This window comes from Solanum verrucosum, unplaced genomic scaffold (assembly GCF_900185275.1).
Source record: "Solanum verrucosum unplaced genomic scaffold, falcon-dt-bn FXZP01000066.1, whole genome shotgun sequence".
In the NCBI taxonomy this organism is placed as follows: Eukaryota; Viridiplantae; Streptophyta; class Magnoliopsida; order Solanales; family Solanaceae; genus Solanum; species Solanum verrucosum.
This window is the reverse complement of record NW_026020117.1, coordinates 322,999-345,900: the sequence shown is the minus strand read 5'-3', so window position 1 is coordinate 345,900 and position 22,902 is coordinate 322,999. Positions and strand designations below refer to the sequence as shown.

General features: G+C 32.9%; 1 pseudogene across 1 annotated transcript; it reads right to left on the bottom strand.

Moving 5' to 3' along the window:
• Positions 1 to 9,400: 9,400 nt before the first annotated feature.
• LOC125825697 (uncharacterized) lies at positions 9,401 to 21,298 on the bottom strand (annotated as a pseudogene). Its single transcript, XR_007442881.1, has 5 exons — positions 20,949 to 21,298; positions 19,684 to 19,840; positions 14,317 to 14,367; positions 14,009 to 14,101; positions 9,401 to 9,806 (listed from the first exon to the last, which is right to left on the bottom strand). The product of XR_007442881.1 is annotated as an uncharacterized LOC125825697 (transcript).
• Positions 21,299 to 22,902: the final 1,604 nt, after the last annotated feature.

Here is a 22,902-nt window from a genome sequence, read left to right as displayed (position 1 = left end):
ATATGAGAAAAGTTGAGTTTGTTATTGCATTTTCTTTAACGAACTGAGTTGTTTTACTATCATATCCTTGAGTATCCGAAGTTGAGTATCCAGAGTTGAGTACCCAGAGTTGAATATCATATCCTTTAGTTGAGTATCTAATCTCTGAGTTGAGTATCTTATCCTTGAGTACTTCTGAATTGAGTAAGTTTGAGTAGTTTTGAGTAGTTTGGAGTATTCCTTGAGTTAATTAAGATTGAAAAGAGGTAAGTATGTTTCCTTCTTATCAAGTTTCAAGCTTATGTTATGTTTTAGAATTCCTCTTACATGCTCGTACATTCCTCGTACTGAGTCATTTGGCCTGCATCTTCTCATGATGCAGACACAAGTATTCAAGATCATCAACAGGAGCTTCGTTGATACATCCGAGAGTTTGAGTTAGCTATGTTGAGCCTCCTTTCTTCCGGGGGATTTCATTGACTTTTCAATTCATTCAGGATGTCGTGGTCTTGTCTCGACTTCCATCGTTATTAGTTAGAGGCTTCATAGATAGTCAGTATAGTTGAGAAGTCTGTATCATTTATTTTATTAAATGTTTTAAAGACTTAAGTTGCCTATTTTATGGCGAGTTGAATAATTTATTTTTATTCAGTTTTCTTTTGAGTTAAAGCTTGTGTTTAAGTTTCATGAATTTTCTTCAATTTTTAAGCTTTTGTATGCTTGAATCAGTTTTCCGCTTGTAGTCAGCCAGGATGAGGGTTCGCTTGGGGACCAACAATGGTTCTCGAGTGCTGGCCACGTTCAGGGTGTAGGCTCAGGTCGTGACATAGAGGCTATCAAAGACAAATCTGAGTGTTCATCCAAATTTTCTCTCACATATTCGAAGCCATATACACGAAGGATTGATAACTTGAAAATGTTTGAGGGCTATCAACCTCCTAAGCTTCAACAATTTGATGGCTAAGGAAATCCCAAACAACATATAGCGCACTTTATCGAGACTTGCAATGATGTTGGGACGTATAGTGATTATATTATTAAAGAGTTCATATTGGTATACAAATCTTGAACCTAATTCTATAGATTGTTGGGAGCAGTTAGAGCAAGAGTTTCTCAATCGTTTCTATAGCACGAGACGTTTCGTTAGTATGATTGAACTTACAAAGGCTCATCGAAGTGAATATGAGTTAGTTGTTGACTTTATCAATCGCTCAAGAAGTCTGAGCCTCAACTGCAAAAATCGCCTTAATGAAACTTATAGTATTGAAATGTGCATCCAAGGCATGAATTGGAGTCTTCACTACATTTTGCAAAGATTAAAGCCCAATACATTCTAATAGTTGTCAACTCATGCACATGACATGGAATTAAGCATTGCTTTAAGAGAAGATCAATGATTTCCTGTCTATGGACCTCATGAAGATGAAGACATAAAATAAATCCAAAGTGGGGGCAAGTTTGCATCCGAAGATGACTTGAAGAGTCAGTGCATATCTAGACACTCCTTAACGCATGATCTTAAACTCCAAGTTACAATGCTCCTCATCGCATGAGCCTAAACTGCAAGTTACAACACTCCTTAATGCATGAGCTTAAACTGCAAGTTACAATGCTCTTCATCGCATGAGCCTAAACTACAAGTTACAATGCTCCTCATCGCATGGGCCTAAACTGCAAGTTGTAATGCTTCTCATCGCATGAGCCTAAACTTCAAGTTATAATGATCCTAGATGCATGAGCCCAAAACTGCATGTCAGAAAGCTTTTCAAATTTTATCTAAATCTCTAAGTTTAAAAGCTCTTCAAATTTGAGTCAAGTCTTCATGTTGAAATGCTCATTGAAACAAAAGCTTAAAATGTACGCCATAAAGCTCTTCAAATTTGAGTTAAATCTTCAAGTTGAAATGCTCCTTGAAACAGGAGCTTAAATTGTATGTCACAAAACTCTTCAAATTTGAGTTAAATCTTCAAGTTGAAATTCTCCTTGAAACACAATCTTAAACTGCATGTCACAAAGCTCTTCAAATTTGAGTTAAATCTTCAAGTTGAAATAATCCTTGAAACACAAGTTTAAATTGTCTGTCATAAACCTCTTGAAATTTGAGTTAAATCTTCAAATTGAAACGCGGGCCCAAACTGTATATCATAAAGCTCTTCAAATTTGACTAAATTTCCAAGTTAAAATGCTCCTTAAGGTATGAGCCTTGAATACATGTAACTCCTGGCTTGCAAGAGTGTATACGACACGCCTTAAAAAAACAAAAAAATCATTCACTCTTCCAGAACTACGTTGTGACTTGATCCTCTTCACTGAAGTACGTAGGCACTTAGAATCATATTCTAAGTTCAGTTGCATGAGTGTTAAAAAACCACATGTTTCCACTTGATCTGTCACATGAAAGTTAAAACTATGAGTAATCGTTTATCAAACTTCAAACTTGCACCAAATGGTCGTGACTCAATGAGGGCAAACCCCTATGAATAAAAATTGTTTCAAGCTGAAGTCTTCAAAATCTCCAAGTATGCTAGTAGAAGTTTTTAAATTCTTCAAGTCTGCAAGTTGAAGTCTTCAAATTATTCAAGCCTAGTCTTTGAAAAGTAAAATATCTCGGCAAGACTTGAAGAAGGGGGCATTTGTAATCATTTAAAATTTATTAAATATAAATTTATAAAATGATTCGGATTATATTAAATTAATAAATATATTAGTCTAATTAAATATTATGGATTAATATAATTGAGTTAATTATTTAAATCTAATAAATATGAATTTAATTAAAGTCCATATGTCATGTCACTTAAATCTGATTGGCCGGAAGAGAATCCTGTCTATTTAAAACTATCAATAGGGGTCCTCATAATTCAGAAAAGGGACCAAGAATTCTAACAAGAAACTAGAGAAAGCTCGTGGATCAAAAGCCACAGATTTTTCTATAAGCTAGAAGTTCAAGAATTCATGCGTTCAAGTTCAAGATCAAGTTTAAGATCAAGAACATCAAGATCAAGAATGATCAAGATCACGACCACCCCATTCAAGATCAAGAACAAAGTCCTCGATTCAACTAGAAGTTAATATCAAGATAAAGTTCAAGTTCATTGAAGATTCAAGAACAAGCTCCAAAGGCCCTTGAATCCAAGTCGATTGCCCCTCACCAGCAGCTAGAGGAGGAGAACAATATCATCAAGTTCAAGTCCATATCAAATTCATCAAATCCACAGATCAAGATCAAGATTCAAGATCAAGCTCGAAGCCCTTGAATTCAAGTATAAAGTCAAGATCAAGATCGAATTCAAGTTCAAATTCATCAAAGATTTAAGTACTAGCTCCAAAGGCCCTTGAATCCAAGATTAAAGTCCAAGAACAAATTCAAAATTCAAGATCAAGCTCAAGAGCCTTTAAATTTATATCTGAAAAGACGAATAAGAAGAATTATAGAGATTGCAACACTCATACTTTAAATCAATAAATCGATTGTTGCATAATTTTCTGTTCTTGGGTAAACCTTCCCTAATTTCTTTATTTTTGAGTAAACTTTCCCTAATTTATATTACATATTTTAATTGCCATATTGTGTAAATCCAATTGACAACTTATACAAATAATGTTTTATTGATATTTACCCAGTGAAAATTAAAGATATTTATTTGTAATTAATTTAACCTTGAATAAATTATGATTTTAACTTATTTTTCTTAATACTATTTATCTTTCCAAGGTATCTATCTAAAATCGAATCAACATTAGGTAGCTAAATCGGATAAACATTGATCATTTTCCGAAACTTAATTTTTTTCTTGGCATCTATTTTGTAACTCAAATATATTGCTTAGTCATATTTGCGTAATGTTTCGAAGTTGTGTACTCAACTATATTCTACATATATAGAAGAGGCTAGGGAAGCAGGTCATGGTCAACGTGCCTGCTTCCAGCTCTCCTTCTGCTTTTGCTTCTCTTTCTCCTTCTACTTTTGCTTCTTCTTCTCCTCCTCCTCCTTTTCCTTTTCCTTCTCCTTCTCCTCCTCCTACTCCTTTCCTTCTTCTGCTTCTGCTTTTTCTTGTCCTTCTCCTTCTTCTCCTTCTTCTTCTTCTCTTCCTTCCCCTTCTCATTCTCCTTCTTCTTCTACGTCTCCTACTCCTCCTCCTCCCCTCCTTCTCTCTTTCTGTTTTCCAAGCTTGGAAAAGAATTGTACTTGACTACTTTTTTAATTATACCTTCTTTTTTGTGGACATTTTTATACATGTGGATTGTGGGATATACATTTATTTTTGAGTAAATTACATAAATCTCATAGTTTTAATATGAAATTACAGTTTATCCCTAATAAGTTTCTAATTACATTAATTCCTTAAAAATTAAAAAAATCGGATACAATAATTGAAGCTCAGATACATTAATATGTAGCTCGGATATATTAAATATTGTTTTGGATACATTAATATGTAGCTCGGATACATTAAAAACTAGCTCAGATATATAATATGTAGCTCGGATACATTAAATACTGGTTCGGATACATTAATATGCAGCTCAAATACATTAAAAAAAAATAAGGGATTTTGAAGATTTTTAAAAGCAATAGGGGATAATGGAAATAAGTGAAACAAAAGGTGTGTAGAAAGAGCTTTCATATATATGTGATATTATTAGAAAGAGCTTTCATATATATATATATATATATATATATATATTAGAAACGGAGGGAATTGTATTTTAAAAATGAAATATATATGTGATATTATTAGAAAGAGCTTTCATATATATATATTTTAAAAAATTATGTTGTCTTCTGTATATTAATTTGTGCATATATGTGGAGTTTTAAAGATTGGAGCAAAGATTTGAACATTTTAATATAGGAATATGATGAATTGAAAACTTTAATACTTTCTTCGTTTTAATTTTTTCATTTTGTTTTTCTTTTAATTTGTTATGTATTTGAAAATTACATAAAAATTGCTTAAAATAAAAATGTAATAAGTTAAGATATTTTAAAAAAACATAACTAAAATTCATATAAGAAATTGTTGACTCTCTAATTCCATATTGAAATAAAAGAAGAACATATATTGTTTGAAAGTAATGTAAAAATTATTATATATCATAATAAAATAACAAGTAAAAACATTTAAGAATCATATAAGAAATTATATTGACTTTCCTAAAATCACTTGTGGCATGCAAAATGGAATAGAAAGAGTAACATATATTATTTGAAAATGACATAAAAAGTACTACAAATTTCAATAAATTAACAATTGAAATATTTTTTAAATAACACTTAGAAAAAATTTAGTCCACTCTCCAAATTTCATCTATGTCATATAAATTGAGACAAAAAAGTAGCATATATTGGGCCCGCGCTAGCACGGACACCTTATATATATCTAGTATGAGTTATACACTCAATAGTTTTTGTTCATTTTATATATATATTTCTCTTAGTTGACGTGTTACACACGTGCAAAGCACGTACATTAAAATAATATTAATTAATAGCATTATAGCTAGATAAAGCTCAGGGTGGCCAATTGGACACCCTTCGTCAAAGAATTATAGTATTAGATTTTACTAAGGGTCAAAAATTAATTTTTGTACCTATATATTAAATTTTAAACAACCTTAAAAAAATTCTAACTTCGTCATTGTTAATTAATTAATTTATAGCGTTAGATCTTGAGAAATGATTTCAGAATACAATTTTAATAGGTAAAAGGGTAAAAAATGCCCTTAAACTATGTGAAAGGAACAAAAATGCCCCCCCCCCCCCCCCCCCGCCCCCCCTCCTTTATAGTTTGGCTCAAAAATGTCATTACCGTCAATACTTTGGCTCAAAAATACCCTTGCAGTCAATACTTTGGTCCAGAAATGCCTCTATAGTTACAAAATGGGTCAAAAATGCCCTTTCCGAATAAATATATTATTTTTTCTTTTTAAACACATCTTATTCCTAATTAAAATATTATTAAAGAACATTATTCTTGTTTTCTTTCTTCTAAAATCACTTTAACAAATAAAAATGTAGGAAATATTTTTTTTCTTCTTAATCTCATTTTATCAATTAAAATAGAATAACTTTATGTACCCTTTCGATAGATAATATATGCCATATATATAAGATCATATTATATTCGTGATAAATTTATATTTATATAACGATAAAAAAATAATGATAATAAAATAAGAAATATTTTTATTTTTTATTTTTTTCTGAATTGAAGTAAGATAAACATTTGCTAATTTAAAAACATTATTAGAAAAAGAATGTGTTTAAAAGAAAATAATAATAATATATTTATTTGGAAAATGAGCATTTTTGACCCATTAAATAACAATAAGGACATTTTTGGACCAAAATATTGACGGTAAGGACATTTTGGACCATACTACAAACGGAGGGCATTTTTGTTCCTTTCGCATAGTTAAATGACATTTTTGAATCAAAGTATTGACGGTAAGACATTTTTGAGCCAAACTATAAATGGAGAGAATTTTTGTTCCTTTCACATAGTTTAAGGGCATTTTTTACCCTTTTCCCTTTTTAATGTTATATATAAAGAGAATGTTAGACATGCTGATGCTGATGTGGCATGCTTTTAAGGGCTAGAAAATTATTTATCTTTTTTGTGGTGTTTTTTGGCCATTTTTCAAATTTTAAATACAAAAAATTCACCTAAATATTAAAGATAGACACAGTTAATTCTTTCTTTATCAATAGTCATAATTAATTTATTTGATCATTAATGCTATTATTTTTTCCCTTAATATTTCTCATTTTCTTCTTTTACTATTTTAATCTCTTTCCTAATGATATTTCTATCATTTCTTTAAATTACTTTTTTCCCGTTTTAATTCCTTTTTACTTCTTTTTTTTAATTTATTCAATTCAAGAAATTTATATTTCTATATAATATAAAGTTTTTTTTAAAAAATAAATTACGATTTTGTTACCCCAATATCATCATTTATGACATATATAACATTTCCTTAAGTCACTTCTCTTCCTTTCTTTATTCTTTTTTATTTTTTTTAATTTATTCAATTCAAGAATTTTATATCTTTTAGTGTAAAGGTCTTTCTTTTATCTTTTTTATTTATGTTTTTCCTTCTTTATTTTCTTTTAAAGTTTCACCTTCATAACTTATATCTATTAAATTTCTATTCTTAATAATATAATTAATTTCATGACTTTTAAGTTTTAATATTCATAACCCCCAACAATTAAATTATAAAATTTAAGATAATTTATGATATTTCTCCATTTTTGTCACTTTAAATTCACAAGTTTTTTGTTTCATGGAATTTCAACTTAAGATTATTTTTTATATTTTATTGTTCTTTGTAGTATTACTCTATTATCAAATCCATGTGTTAACATGACACTGAAAAAGACTCTTGAATGTTGGTTAATTTGACAAAAAAAAGTGTATGCCAAGAGCTCAAAAGAGTGGGCACTTATTTTGTATTCGTATTTTTATCTATTTTCTTATGATAAGATTCTAAGGAAAATGTGTGTGTGTGTTTGTGTTTTCTCCGTGTAACTTCTTTAGTTTGAATTTGTATAATTTTTCATTATTGCAAGTTTGTATTTTTGTTTAGATGCAAATTAGTTATTGTAACTTTGTGTGTAATAATACTAACTACTAACCAATGTTCAACAATGTTATAGTACAAAAAATTATTTGTGTTTTTTAAAGATTCCTCTATTTTGTCAATATAAAATCATAATTTTTTATTTCATCAAACTCCTACTCAAGATTATCCTTTTTATTTAATATTTGAAGTCTTGTTTTTCATGGTTTGATATTGTAATAAAGGTAGACTCAATAAAGAGGACTCTATTGATCAGTTAGTCAGAGTGAGTGTTGACAAGAGCTAAAAAATTGTGCATTGATTCATTAATATTTTTTTTAAAAATCTATTTTCTTATGATCAAGGTCCTAATGAAGGTATGTGCATTGTGTTCTTTCTATGTAATTTCATAAGTTTTGAAGGCAAGAGCATTTTGTTTATACATTCGTTAGACACGAAAATTGATTATTGCAACTTTGTCTTATGCTAATTACTATCAAGGTTCAAACATTATTGTTGGTAGATTAGAAAATTTAAATATATATCAAATGTTGAAATACAACCTTTTTTTAAAAATTATATTACAGTACAAAGAACCATTTATGTTTCTTATGATTAACATCCTAAGAAAAATGTGATTTTATTACTATAAAAAAATTATTATTAAGTAGGATAGATGAAGGAAAAGAGAAAAAAAAGAAAAAAATTAATAAAATATAAAACAAATACTACAATAAAGGATAAAGGCAAAATTAAAAATATGAATATTTATTTTTATATATTATTTAAATAAGTAATGATGAAAAATAAGAGGAAAAACAACAACAATGAGTTGAATAAAATCGATACCTCTCTTTGTCCAAGAATCCTATTTGTTTATTTATTTAATTTCACTATAATTCTATTTATTATTGTTGTTGTTATTATTATTATTATTATAATAATAATAAAAAAATTGTGTTAATGACTATTCCTGCATTCATTTTTATTCTTTATTGTAAAAATCTAAATGTCTATAAATTAAGACATTGTAATATTTTTTAGAAATGATCACATTAGAGTTTGAAAAATTGTGCATTAATTTCATATTTTTTCCCACTTTTTCTTAATAATTAAGATTATAAGAATGATATTGCATTATTTATTTATTTATATTCTCTCCACAATTTTCTTTGATTTTACACGAATTTTTTTTATTATTGTAAGTTTATAATTTTTTTTGGTCCAAAATAACAACTTCTGATATTGTTGGAAGTCATATAACTACCGATCAAACATTTTTCTTTGTGAAATCACTTATACATCGGGATATATATAATATATATGCACATATTATAAATATTTCTTCTATCTATATCATATTTTAACAAAATTATTGACATTATATCATTTTTTTAACAACGTGAAGCGCGGATAAATTCTCTAGTGAACCAATAAAAGTCACGAGGGAGGAAGTTGTTTCCCTTGACCCAACTTGCTTTAGCTTCGGAGCATAATTTTCCTAAGTTGGAATATAACCAGATGAATGAGTATTTCCTAACAGCTTTTAATTTCGAGGACCCCAATCACAAAATAATCTATGTACACATGTGGGCATTGCAATCACAAATATATGTGGCAATAATTTAAGCATGTTTCATGTATTAATGTATAAATATAAATAACGTGTATATAAATGAATGATTTGCACAATATGCTTGAGTTACCACTACTTTTAAATAACATTTTTATTTTTCACACAATATATATAGATAAATATTGGGTCTGTGCGTGCGTGCACGGGCAGTATTCGTCTAGTCTGTATATAGGAACTGGAAGAAAGTAGTTTACCAAATTAATTGGACAAGTGAAGAAGTTGTGAGTAATTGAGGTAATACAGAAAAACATTTAACACACTGTAACTAATTTTCTGAAAAGTGTGCAGCTTAACTTACAGGTTGCAGTTCATTGTAGCTAATAATTATCTACATTATGTATAAAGTGTATAAACTTCTAAATGAATATTAGCAATTCTGAACCTGTTAGGAGGCAATGAGGTATCTGAAATATTAGTACATCTCTGCAGTCAATACCATCCAGCACAATTCAGAGGTGAAATGAGATATCTGCAACTTTTGGCCTGATATCACATATATCATATTTCACAAACTGTAACATTGTAAGCAACCGCTTCTTTAATGTCATGCTTGATGTCCTGAGCCTGTGATAAAATGAATAGCCGTTGCAGTCGTCAATCCCAATAATCCACCGGCTACAACCTGCAGTTGAAGGCTGTAGAATTCACTCTTTGAAGTTGTTACAGTTTATCATGTGATATGTTGGAAACATTAAGCATAGATGTAGATGTCCACTAATATGACTTTATGAAGTTCGCACTTGGAATTGCATCTTATGCAGGATAGGTAACATTAGGTTGTTGACTAACAATTTTTTCCATCAGCATTATTCCACAAGACATTACTTTTAACATGAGCATTATTCCACAAGACATTTTTTGTAAGGTTATTTCCAGTGGTGTAGCAACATATAGCCCAGGGTGGCCAATCGGACACCCTTCTTTCAAAAATTATATAGAAAATTGTACGAAATATATCGATCACAGACTATTTTCATGCATATACATTAAATCTTGGACGCCCTTAACAAAAAATTTTACTTTGCCAATGGTTATTTCATACAACTTATTTTTAGGGCAAGAAGAGAAAGGTCAAAAGTAAATGATGATCTACTGTTGGAAAGATTAGGTATATCCACAGTTAATTTCCTGTGAAGGGTTCCGAGCTGTGGAGAAGTGTGGACAGTAAAATTCGCGTCGAGAAAACAATAATCAAGAACGGAAAATTATAGCAACAATCGTATTTATTATTTCAAAGTGCGAGTGTTACAATCTCTATGATTCCTCGGAATTCGCCTTTTCAAATATAAATTCAAGGGCTTTAAAGCTTGTTCTTGAATCTCCGATGAACTTGAACTTGAACTTTATCTTGATCTTGACTTTTACTTGAATTCAAGGGCTTCGAGCTTGTTCTTGAATCTGATGGTCTTGATCGTTCTTGAACTTGAATGCTTGAATTCTTAAACTTGTAGCATTATAGAGAATTTTATGGCGTTTGTACCACGGAATTTCTCTAGCTTCTTGTTTTGAATTTTCTGTCTCTTTTCTGAATTATGAGGACCCCTATTTATAGTTTTAAAATAGAGGAGTTGTGATTGGAAGAGGACTCCCTTCGGCCAATCAGATTTAAGTGACATGACATATGGGCTTTATGGAGCAGGCTTTAATTAAATCTATATTTATTAGATTTAAATAATTAACTCAATTATATTAATCCATAATATTTATTTGAACTAATATATTCATAAATTTAATATAATCCGAATCATTTTATAAATTTATATTTAATAAATTTTAAATGACTAGAATTGCCCCTTCTTCAAGTCTTGTCGAGATATTTTATCTTTCAATGACTAGGCCTGAAGAATTTGAAGACTTGAACTTGCAGACTTGACAAATTTGAAGACTTTAACTTGTAGAATTGGAAGATTTTAACACTTCAACTTGTATACTTGGACAATTTGAAGATTTCAACTTGCATACTTGGAGATTTTCGAAGACTTCATCTTGAAACAACTTTTATTCATAGGGGTTTGCCCCCATTGAGTCACCACCATTTGGTGCAAGTCTGAAGTTTTATGAAAGATTACTCATAGATTTAACTTTCATGTGACAGATCAAGGGGGAACATGTGGTTTTTTGACATTCATGCAACTGAACTTAGAATATGGTTCTAAGCGCCAACGTACCTCAGTGAAGAGGATGAAGTCACAACGTAGTTCTGGGAGAGTGTTTTTTTTTGGTGTGTCGTACACAATTTATACTCTTGCGAGCCAGGAGTGACATGCAGTTTAGGCTCGTACCTTAAGGAGCATTTCAACTTGAATATGTAACTCTAATTTGAAGAGCTTTGTGACATACACTTTAAGCGCGTGTTTTAAGGAGCATTTCAACTTAAAGATTTAACTCACATTTGAGGAGCTTTATGACATATAGTTTAAGCTTGTGTCTCGAGGAGCATTTTAACTTTAAGATTTAGCTCAAATTTAAAGAACTTTATGATATACAGTTTAGACTCGTGTCTCAAGGAGCATTTTAATTTGAAGATTAAACTCAAATTTGAAGAGCTTTGAGACATACAGTTTATGCTCGTGCATCTAGGAGCATTATAGCTTGTAGTTTAGGCTCATGCGATGAGAAACATTGTAACTTACAGTTTAGGCTCATGCGATTTAAGGAGCGTTGTAACTTGCAGTTTAAGCTCATGCGTTAAGGAGCGTTGTAACTTGCAGTTTAACCTCATGCGTTAATGAGCGTCTAGATATACATTGACTCTTCAAAGTCATCTTCAAATGCAAACTTGCCCCCCACTTTGTAGTTCTTCTATATCTTCATATTCATGAGGTTCATAGACATGAGATCGTCGATCTTCTCTTAAAGTCATGCTTAATTCCATGTCATGTGCACGAGTTGCCAACTCTTCGAATGTATTGGGCTTTAATCCTTGCAAGATGTAGTGAAGACGCCAATTCATGCCTTGGATGCACAATTCAATGCTAGAAGTTTCACTAAGGCAATCTTTGCAGTTAAGGCTCAAACTTCTCCAGCGATTGATAAAGTCAACAACTAGCGCATCCTCTCTTTGACGAGCCTTTGTAAGTTCAATCATACTAACGACACGTGTCGTGCTATAGAAACGATTGAGGAACTCTTGCTCTAACCGCTCCCAACAATCTATAGAATTTGGTTCGAGATCTGTGTACCAATCAAAGGCATTTTCTTTGAGAGATCGGACGAACTCTTTAACGAAATAATCACCATACGTCCCAGCATCATTGCAAGTCTCGATAAAGTGCGCTATATGTTGTTTGGGATTTCCTTTGCCATCAAATTGTTGAAGCTTAGGAGGTTGATAGCCCTCAAGCATTTTCAAGTTATCAATTATTTGTGTATATGACTTTGCATATGTGGGAGAAAATTTGGATGGAGACTCAGATTTGTCTTTGATAAAGTCCTTCAATTGATCAATGGGAATCAAACATCCAACGGAGAGATGAATCTCTTTGATCTTTGTTTGCTTTATGCAACTCTCTTTCGTCTCTAATTCTAGGAAACTTCAAAGATTCTCGACTCGATCTTCTTTCGATCATGTTATCCATCTTATTTGTTAGCTTGGAAAGTTTAGCATCTTGTTCATGAGCACACTTTGTCAAGCCTTCAATTGCTTTAGTCAAGCTTGCTAGTCGTTCTTCCATAGTGCAAGTCATTTTGATATTCTTTGATGCTTGAAAAGTTGAGATGAGAGGTAGAGAGTGTCCCACTGGGCGTGCCAGAATTTGTGGACAGTAAAATTCGCGTCGAGAAAACAATAATCAAGAATGGAAAATTATAGCAACAATCGTATTTATTATTTCAAAGTGCGAGTGTTACAATCTCTATGATTCTTCTAAATTCGCCTTTTCAAATATAAATTCAAGGGCACCCTTCGAGGTGGCCCAGTGGTTTGGGCTTGGGACTTCCATGTTGGAGGTCTCAAGTTCAAAACCCCTTGCCAGCGAAAGCAAGGGGTTTGCCTTCTGGGTCGAGCTCGTCGTACCGGGCTTGCCTAGTGCGGGTTACCTCTCCTATGTGGTTTGCGAGCTATTGCATAGGAGCGGGGGTTTACCCTGTGCTCACCCAAATGGGTAGTGGCTGCGGGTTTCCCTTGTCATAAAAAAAATAAATATATAAATTCAAGGGCTTTAAAGCTTGTTCTTGAATCTCCAAGTGCACTTTGAAATAATAAATATGATTGTTGCTATAATTTTCGCGAATTTTACTGTCCACAAATTCTGAATTATGAGGACCCCTATTTATAGTTTTGAAATAGAGGAGTTGTGATTGGAAGAGGACTCCCTTCGGCCAATCAAATTTAAGTGACATGACATATGAACTTTATGGAGCGGGCTTTAATTAAATCTATATTTATTAGATTTAAATAATTAACTTAATTATATTAGTCCATAATATTTATTTGAACTAATATATTCATAAATTTAATATAATCCGAATCATTTTATAAATTTATATTTAATAAATTTTAAATGACTACAAGAAGATTTTTCACAAGGACACACTGCATACACACACACATGTACACCATTATCATTCATGTGCTCCCTGCCCCTCCACCCCTCAGAAAATAAAATGATCAAGTAATTAAATTAATTATATTTAGAAGGTAAAATTGAAATTCCCAGACAGAAAGAAATAAGGCAAAGAAAACAAAGAAACAAGACAGAAAAGAAACTTGTCAACATGGCGAAATGGGGTGGGGGAGGGAGTTAAATTTCAGAAAGCCTTTTACGGTGAATTAGGATAAAAGCCAATCTACAAGTATTTTTAAGTAAAGTCAAATAAAGAAACCTGAGGAGGAGTGTGACCAAGGAGTTCTCGTAATGGTCTGCTATCTGCAAGAGGATGTTCAGAAGGAAGTTCGTACAAAATTTGATTCAGGACCTGAAAAAAGAAAGAACAGAAGAATGTTGGTATATGTTTACTGAAATTTCTGTGCAATTGATTATACTGCTATTCTAAAGTACTGAAAGGATATAATGTCTCTGCTTGAAAATTCCTGTGGACAAATCTAAGCAAGCAGCATGCATGTAAGTTGATAGACATGCTTCAATATCAAAGCAGATATCCAAATAGCAAAATCAACACGAAAATCACACCTCTGCCTGACGTCCAGCATGTAATCTTACACCCGTGGCATCATACATGACCTGCCACAAGAATTTACGACATTAGAGATCTCTTGGTTACCAGAATACAACAGAAGACAAAATGCTCAGTTACTTTATTGGGGAACAGTATTAGATAATCATGAAAGAGGACAACTTTACCCAAAAGCCAGACAATACATAAGAAGGATCTTTTCTTACTTTCAGGAACCAATTGGATCTAATGTTTGATAAATCTTCTTGTGGTTATCCTTGCTATCAAAACAATTGAAGTATTATTTTTATCCCACCTTCCTAACAATATAAGATGTGTAAGAAAATAAGATAAAAGGCTTCTTTTGAAAAAAAAAAAATTGTGAACTTTTTGAAAAAAGATACATCTTGACCAACTCTAAGTGTAACAACGGTTTCCTAAAAAACAACATGGGAACAAAAAGATTGGTATGTCTTGAAGCTAGTGGAACCAAAGGTGGAATTATTTTACGTTCGAACTCTGCAGTATGGAAAGGGGAGATCTTACAGATTGGAGCTTACACATTATCTTGTAATTTCAAGGCCCAGTTATGTGATTTTGAATGTCTTGACTGGTGTTTATGCTCCTATAATAGCAAATTGGAAAGAAGATCGGTATGTGAGGAATTAGCTGATGTCAAAGGTCTCATGGAGGGACATTGGGTTATTTGTGGTGACTTTAATGTGTGTAGATTCCTCTCCGAGAAAAGGGGCTGCATTAGGAGAATTCAGTTATGGGGGAAGTTTCAGACTATATAGAGGATATGAAGTTCATTGATTTATGGTAAGATGGTGCTTCTTACACTTTTTTTAAAGCTGGCAATCATAACACTGCCCCTAGAATAAACAGGATATTGTTTCCACAGAATGGAATAACCAGTTCAGCAATCTACTTTACAGAGAGTGATTTAAGAACATGTTACAATTGCTCTCTTCTGTGGACATTTGAAAATTGGTGGTTAAATGCAAAAGGTTTTGCTGATAGAGTTATTAATTGGTGGAGTGATTTTGCATTTTTCTGGGAAACTTGATTACATTCTAGTCTGTAATTTAAAAGCTCTCAAAGGAAGCTAAAAGAATGGAGAAGGAATGAGCAAGGGAATTACAAGCTTCAAAAGAATAAATTGATTAGCCAGATGGCTGAACTGGACTCTTGTTTGGAGAATAGAACATTAACAGAGGAGGAAATTGCTAAGAAAGCCAATTTGTTCATGGAATATATGAAGGATGTCTGAAGAATGAAGAAGAACCCTGGAGACAGAGCCAAGGGCTTTATCACTCCAGGAGGGGAACAGAAACACCAAATGTTTTCGCTAGACTGCTAATCCTCACAAGGAATATAATCACATTGACCAAATTGTAGTACATGAAGAGACTATAGTTGAGCCTAACAGAATCAAAGAGGAGATCATTTTTTCTACAAGAAGTTGTACACTGAAGAATGGAGACCCACTTAAAATATTAGCAACCACCCAACAATCACAGATGTTTAAAAAGAGGCATTACAAGTTAAGTTTGAAGAACAAGAGGTTTCTGAATATTTGAAGATGTGTGCTACCGACAAACCCCCTTGCCTTGATGGTTATACAATGAGGTTCTATTTAAAATGTTGGGAGGTTCTAAAGAAAGATAAAATGGAGACTTTTTACAATTTTCATTCAAATGAAATGTTTGAAAAGTACATTGCCCTGAACCCCAAGAAGGCAGGGGAACGGAGCTCAGACTTTAAATCTATTAATTTGATTGGGAACTTTTACAACCTGATCTCTAAGGTCCTGACAGAGAGATAGAAGAGGGTGGTGGAAAAATTGATGGACAAACAACAAATGGCTTTCATTAAAGGAGGGCAGATAATGGATGTAGTGTTGATAGCTAATGAGGACATAGCTTACGATCATCGGCTTTGATCATGCCACTAGGCATTTGATTAAGACATTGCACAAACCATTCATACTCTCATAACTCAAGTTGGATAACTTTCAAACAGTTCAAAGGAAAATCTTTCGGCAATTTCTAGCTTACGATCATCGGCTTTGATCATGCCACTAGGCATTTGATTAAGACATTGCACAAACCATTCATACTCTCATAACTCAAGTTGGATATTTTCAAACAGTTCAAAGGAAAATCTTTCGGCAATTTCATTTATTGAGTGGTCTTTCCTCCTTTTTTGTTTGTCTCCCGCTCATAATCAATCCCATTCTACTACTCTGTTAGTACAAATTCTTGCCAGTCTCCGAGGGACATCGAAGACTTGGAACTACATCGATAGAAGGTAGCCGTACGGGAAGATGCGACTGGATCACCTCCTTTTCAGGGAGAGCTAATGCTTGTTGGGTATTTTGGTTTGACGCTGCTTCACACCCCCAAAAAAGAAGGGAGCTACGTCTGAGTTAAACTTGGAGATGGAAGTCTTCTTTCCTTTCTCAACGGTGAAGTAAGACCAAGCTCATGAGCTTATACTATATACACTATATACGATATTCTTAGAAAAAACCTTGTAGAAAAACAAAGGAAACCTATCCGTAGTAAACAAGAACTCATATCTGAGGGATCCCTCGGTACAGGCCGAAGAAGCAATGTCACTCGATCATTATCAAATTGACTGATGTGCGGCGGTTAGGCATCCTTAGACGAAAGAGTGGTCTTTCAGGATTGTTCCTTGTGTGTCACCACCTCCCACCTATCCTACACATTCGATTAAGGTTGTCACTGCGAAGCTATAGTTAAGGTCACACATCCGATTCATGAACAAGAGGATTCATAAATAGACAGGCTTGACATTCCTTAGAAAGCAGAAAAAAGCAATTGACTCCATAATGACGCAAGGAAAACATGACATTTTATGCAAACTTGATATTAAGAAAGCTTATGATTGTGTCAACCGGGGGTTCATTCTTAGTCTGTTGAGACAAATGGGTTTTGGTGAGAAGTGGATCAACTGGATTAAATTCTACAACTCTATTGTGAACTCTCTGTCCTTATTAATAAGGCTCCAAAAGGTTTTTTAGTGCACAAAAAGGGATTAGACAAGGGGATCCTTTATCCCCTTTTCTGTTTATCATAGCAATGAAAGGCATAAACAATATGTTAAATATTGCTAAGATAGGAAGAAGGATCTAGGGGTTTGAAGTTGCCAAAGACAGTGAGAGCACTTTAGAGATCACTCATCTTCAATATGCTGATGGCACCCCATTTTTGTGGTGTTGAGAAGGAACAGTGGTTAATACTGAGGTTGATATTGGTTTATTCTTATGCCATTTCTGGGCTACTCTACATACAAACTGGAATAAGAGTCACCTTTTCCCAATTAATTTGGTCCCCAATATTAAGCACCTACAACAGATTCTAGGAGGAGTGGTGGGCACATTGACATCCATATATCTTTCCATGCCTTTGTGAGCAAAGTCAAGATCCATAGATATCTCGAATCTAGTTTTGGAGAAATGTGAGAAGAAATTGTCCAGATGGAGATCACAGTATTTGCCACTAAGAGGTAAACTAACTTTGATAAACTGTCTTAGATGCTCTACCAACTTACATGTTGTCCCTATTCCATACACCTCGGACAGTGGTTCAAGGTTGGATAAAATCAGGAGAAGAAGGAAAGCTACCACCTAGTAAATGGAAGAATATTATCAGAAGCAAAAGATAAGGTGGATTAGACATCAAGAACCTTAAGAACCAGAGCAAAGTTGTTAAGGTGAAATGGATATGGAGATACCCACAGGAGGCTCAAGCTTTATGGTGCAATGTCATCAAAAACAAGTATGGAGAGTTGCACAATTGGGTAAGTAAAGAAGTCACTGCCCCTTATGGTGTTAGTCTTTGGAGATCCATCAGGCTCTTCTGGCCATTCCTTAAAAGTCAATTTATTATCGAGGTACACAATGGTAAAGACTCTTTTTTGGTTAGACAAATGGATAAGTCATGATAGTTTACAAGGCTTATTTCCTAACATCGTTACTTTGGCTCAACATCTACACAAGACAATTGCTGAAATGTGGATACAACAAGGTTGGGATTTGGTCCTTACATTTAAATGATTGGAAAATTTCAAGAATGACTGAATTGTACAAGTTTTTGGAGAACTTTCAAGGACTACAAAGAGGAGAGGATTGCGTATGGTGGAATCGGCATAGAAAAGGCATATATAAGGGGAAGAGGGATGCAAGCTGACAAACCAAACTGGAGCTCAAATTATTAAGTGGCCTTGGAAGCACATTTGGAAAGCGAAAGTGCCACACAAAGTGGCATGTTTCACTTGGCTTCTAGTTAATGAGATTATTTCAAACAAAGAGGGGAATTCCACTATGCAACATATGTCCTTTATGTGGAAAGGATGCTGAGACAGTTAGGCATCTCTTCCTACATTGTAAAGTCACTGACCAATTGGGGAAAATTTTCCTTAATCTCAAAGGCCTTTCATGGATAATGCTGAGTCAGATTGATGATACTCTTTTCAGTTGGGAGGAAGTTGGATTTGGAGCTAGAAACAGAGACAGATGGAGGATTATTTCTGCCTGCATTTAGTGGACTATATGGACAGAGAAGAAGGACAATTGTTTTGGTAACAGGAGCAACAATGTGTAGGAGATTAAACTTAAATGCATTTTGTTCTTCTATTTGTGATGTACAAATATTTACTCTAATGAGACTGAGTCAATTCTAGATGTTTTAGGGTCCATTTAGAGTTAGAATCAGTTTCTTTGGAAGTTCTTTTTGTTTGTTTTGTTTTGTTTTACCTTCCTCTGTTGTAAATATGGTTAATTCAGTACCACCTAAGTACTAATATCAATACAAATGTACCAGTTTAAAAAAAAAAACATGTTGGATTCAATAGTTAATCTTAAAAAAGTCTTTGATAGTTATAAGGTTAGGTAAAATTATTGTGACTAACACAGGAAACAATGTCATATTCAGGTTCAAAAATTAAACCAGACCACACCATAATCCCATATAACTAGTTACATGAAAGATCCCTCTATTGTATAGACTGTACAATATCCCTAGCAACCTGAGGTGATAGGTTGTGCATAAATAACCAAACCAATAAATGAGTAACAACTCTTTAAGGCACTACTACATAAAATTTGAGTTTTCTGAGATTAAGCATGTACAAATCTTACAGGCACGAATTATTAACATTTGAGTTCTAGTGATTAGGCATGTACAAGCTGAGAACTGTATTCTTTGTAACAGTGCAATAAGTGTTGTTTATCCAGTAATTCTGCATCTGCTTGATGCTCTTTAATGATACGTCACTTCATATTAAAAAAAAGTTTATACGTCGAAGTGGTCGAAGTTCAATAGAGATACATATAATTGAGAGAGAGAGAGATATACCACACACGCTAAAACTAATGCACAAGCAAAGAGTGCTCCCCCAAAGCCCTCCTGCAAACCAACAGCCACAGCTAGAGCAGTTACAGTTGATGAATGGGATGATGGCATTCCACCAGATCCAACAAGTTGCTTAAGATCCCATCGTCTTTCCTTGTACCTGTAGGAAATTCTTTTTCAATGTCACATTCAAAATGCCTGATCTCTGACTAAATCATGGAATCCATTTGTAATATAAACAGATAACAGTAAGCAGAGATGTGGATATACACAGTGTTATCAAAAGCAAAAAGCACAAAAAATCCCTAAAGGTCCGTTGGGGGCTTTAAGCGCAAATAAAGTGTTGGCTTTAATGAAAAAAGGCATAAAGGAAGAAAAAATACAGTTTAGTCCAAGAGTAATAATTTATTAGCATGAATGACAAATATATGAACAAAGAAATTGAAAAATAATTATGATATAATGAAATATCAATTGTTGTTTAGTGTTGTCTCTTCAGAAGAGATTCATTAGCAAGGAAAATTATGCCTTAGAACCTTGACGACAACTCAACACATTTTGAGCCTCGCTTTAGGGCTTAAGCGCACCTTTGTTAAGACTGGATATACATTTGAAATGCCAATAATAATGAAAAATACCCATGTGACAGTTAACTTTCCATTAGCAGAATACTTCTATTGTGCCAAATACACACATGGACAGAGAATTTGAGTATTTGAATTTTTAATAGTGGTTTTAAACAAAACTAACTAATCTGTCTAATTCATCAAATGAACCCAGACAATAACGTGGAAGAGACAGAAAGTACAAAATTACAGAGCAAATTCAGATCCAACCAGAAAAAAATATGTTCTTAGATACTTAACCAAGCTCTTGACGAGTAGCATAAATCTTCACTTCATACTATTCTCCTTTGCCTCCGGCTTGGGCATTTAGTGTCCTATCTTATCACCTTTGTCAAGTCTCTAACACTCATCTTTAGTGTGACTTTTTTTTTTATCATCTTTAGTGTGACTTCGCTATTCCTATGATAGGGATTATCTATTTTGAGATAAGTGGGTGTGATGCTATTATTTATAATATGGATTCTTAATATTTTTGTCAATTGCATTTATGTATATAAGATCCAAACTTGCCTTGTAGCAGCTGTTAAATGTCAAGATCCTCATCTAAATGCCAAATAAGGTCCTAAAGCATAAGCTAACAATCTGAATCATAGTGAACAAATGCCATCTTTCAAAAAAAAGAGAGGGAGGGAGGAAGGATACCATGAAGTGAAGAGCTTGGTGGATTGGGCAAGAGCAAAGGCAATAAGAGCAGACATAAGTGGATAATTAGTGAAAAATGAAGATGACCCGACAGAGACCGTTGTTGTCGTTGTTGCAGAGGTTGTCATGGTAGCTGTCATCGTATTCATATTCTCTCTAATTTCGTGAGTTTCAAATCAAGATTCAGATTTCAAAGTTATAATCCAAGATTTGGGAATACGAGGTGTTGTGAATTCTGCTCCGTCCTCGTTTGCGTGTGAGGAAAATGGGAACACGAGCTATTTTGGGGTTCAGACAATGAAGAAGCCAACCGCATGGTTTCATCAATGACTTGAAGAATATTCTTTTGCACCGCCAATTTCAATATTTCAACTTATGGAACCGTAGGTGACTATATTTAGTAACACCAACAATACAAAACAACGCTAATAGGATGTTCACGAGTCGGTTTGAATCGGTTATTGGTCAAAATTAAAATCAAATCAATTTAATCGGTTTTAAAATTAACAAAACCAAACTAAACCAAATAGAATATACATTTATGGATTTGGTGGTTATCGGTTTCGGTTTGGTTTGGTTGGGTTGGGTTCGGTTCGGTTATTAACCATACACAAAAATAAAAGAAACAATCATTCAAAATGTGAAAAAAGTGACAACAATCCATTCAAAACGAAAAATAGTTTGAATGACTTAAATTACTGAACTTTCAATCCCCAAATTTACTATCAATAAAACTTTAAAATTCACTATATTGGCCTAGAAGAAAGAGACAATAACATTTTCAGACCCTCAAAGAATTGTCATAGACACTCATATACATGAAATCAATAAAATAAATGTTTTCATCTTGGACATTTTTGCTTTCAATAAGTAAATTATAAAGAAATTTTAATAAAAATATATGTAAGATCTTTAAAGTTGTTTATAAAAACAATATATTAAGTATGTATATTAATAAAATATATGTATATAATTCATCGGTTCAGTTTGGTTATTTCTTCGGTTTTTTCGAATAAAACCATAACCAAATCAAATACTATCGGTTTTCAAAAATCTAAAACCAAACCAAACCAAGCCCAAATAAAATCGGTTCTATTTTATCGATTTGGTTCGATTTTTTGGTTTGGATCGGTTTTTATCTAAACAGTGAACACCCCTAAACGCTAACATAGGCTGCTTCACCATTAGCCAGAGATCTCGGGTTGAAGATTGAGTATGGAGAAAATTTGTTGCGACCCCCACCCCAAATAAGCCATGCAGCGCGATCTGAATTTAGTTATGAGCTCCAATGTGGGCAGGGGCAGATTTACAAATACCTAAGGGGTGTCACGTGACATGACTTCGTCCCAATTTTTTTCGGAATATACCTATATATAAAAAATAAAATAAAAATAAATGCTAAAAAAGTTGAAAGGACACTGCTTGTAATAGAATGTTCCCAGCTTAGATGGCACAGGCGTTGTAGGTATGGTGTAACGTCTCATGTTCGATTCCTTACGAGGTGTTTCTTTTTTCTCCATTTTTATTCATGTTTTTTTTTTGTTTTTTTCACGTTTTCTTTTATTCTTTTCTTAAATTTATTAATTTTTTGTTTTAAATTCAAAACAATAGGTCCCCTTCATTAAAAACCTACCGACCCACTCTAATTCATTCAAAATCTAACACTTTTTTTTATTTTTAGAATTAAAATAAAATTCAAAAATCTTTGAGTCCTTTATCAATTAGAATTATAGTTAAATAAAAATAGTGTTAGACTCCTTACATCCTTGTATTTGTATATTTGTGACTTGTGAGTTTGTTCAATTTTCTCTCGTTCTTGTTCATCAATCATTGCTATTTGGCATCTCGAATCTCCACATCATGTTAGTATTTTTTTGCTATTCTATTTTTTTTTATTATGTGCTTGAATTTTTATTTTTATTTGTTTTCATAATAATAATTTTATTTTTTACTA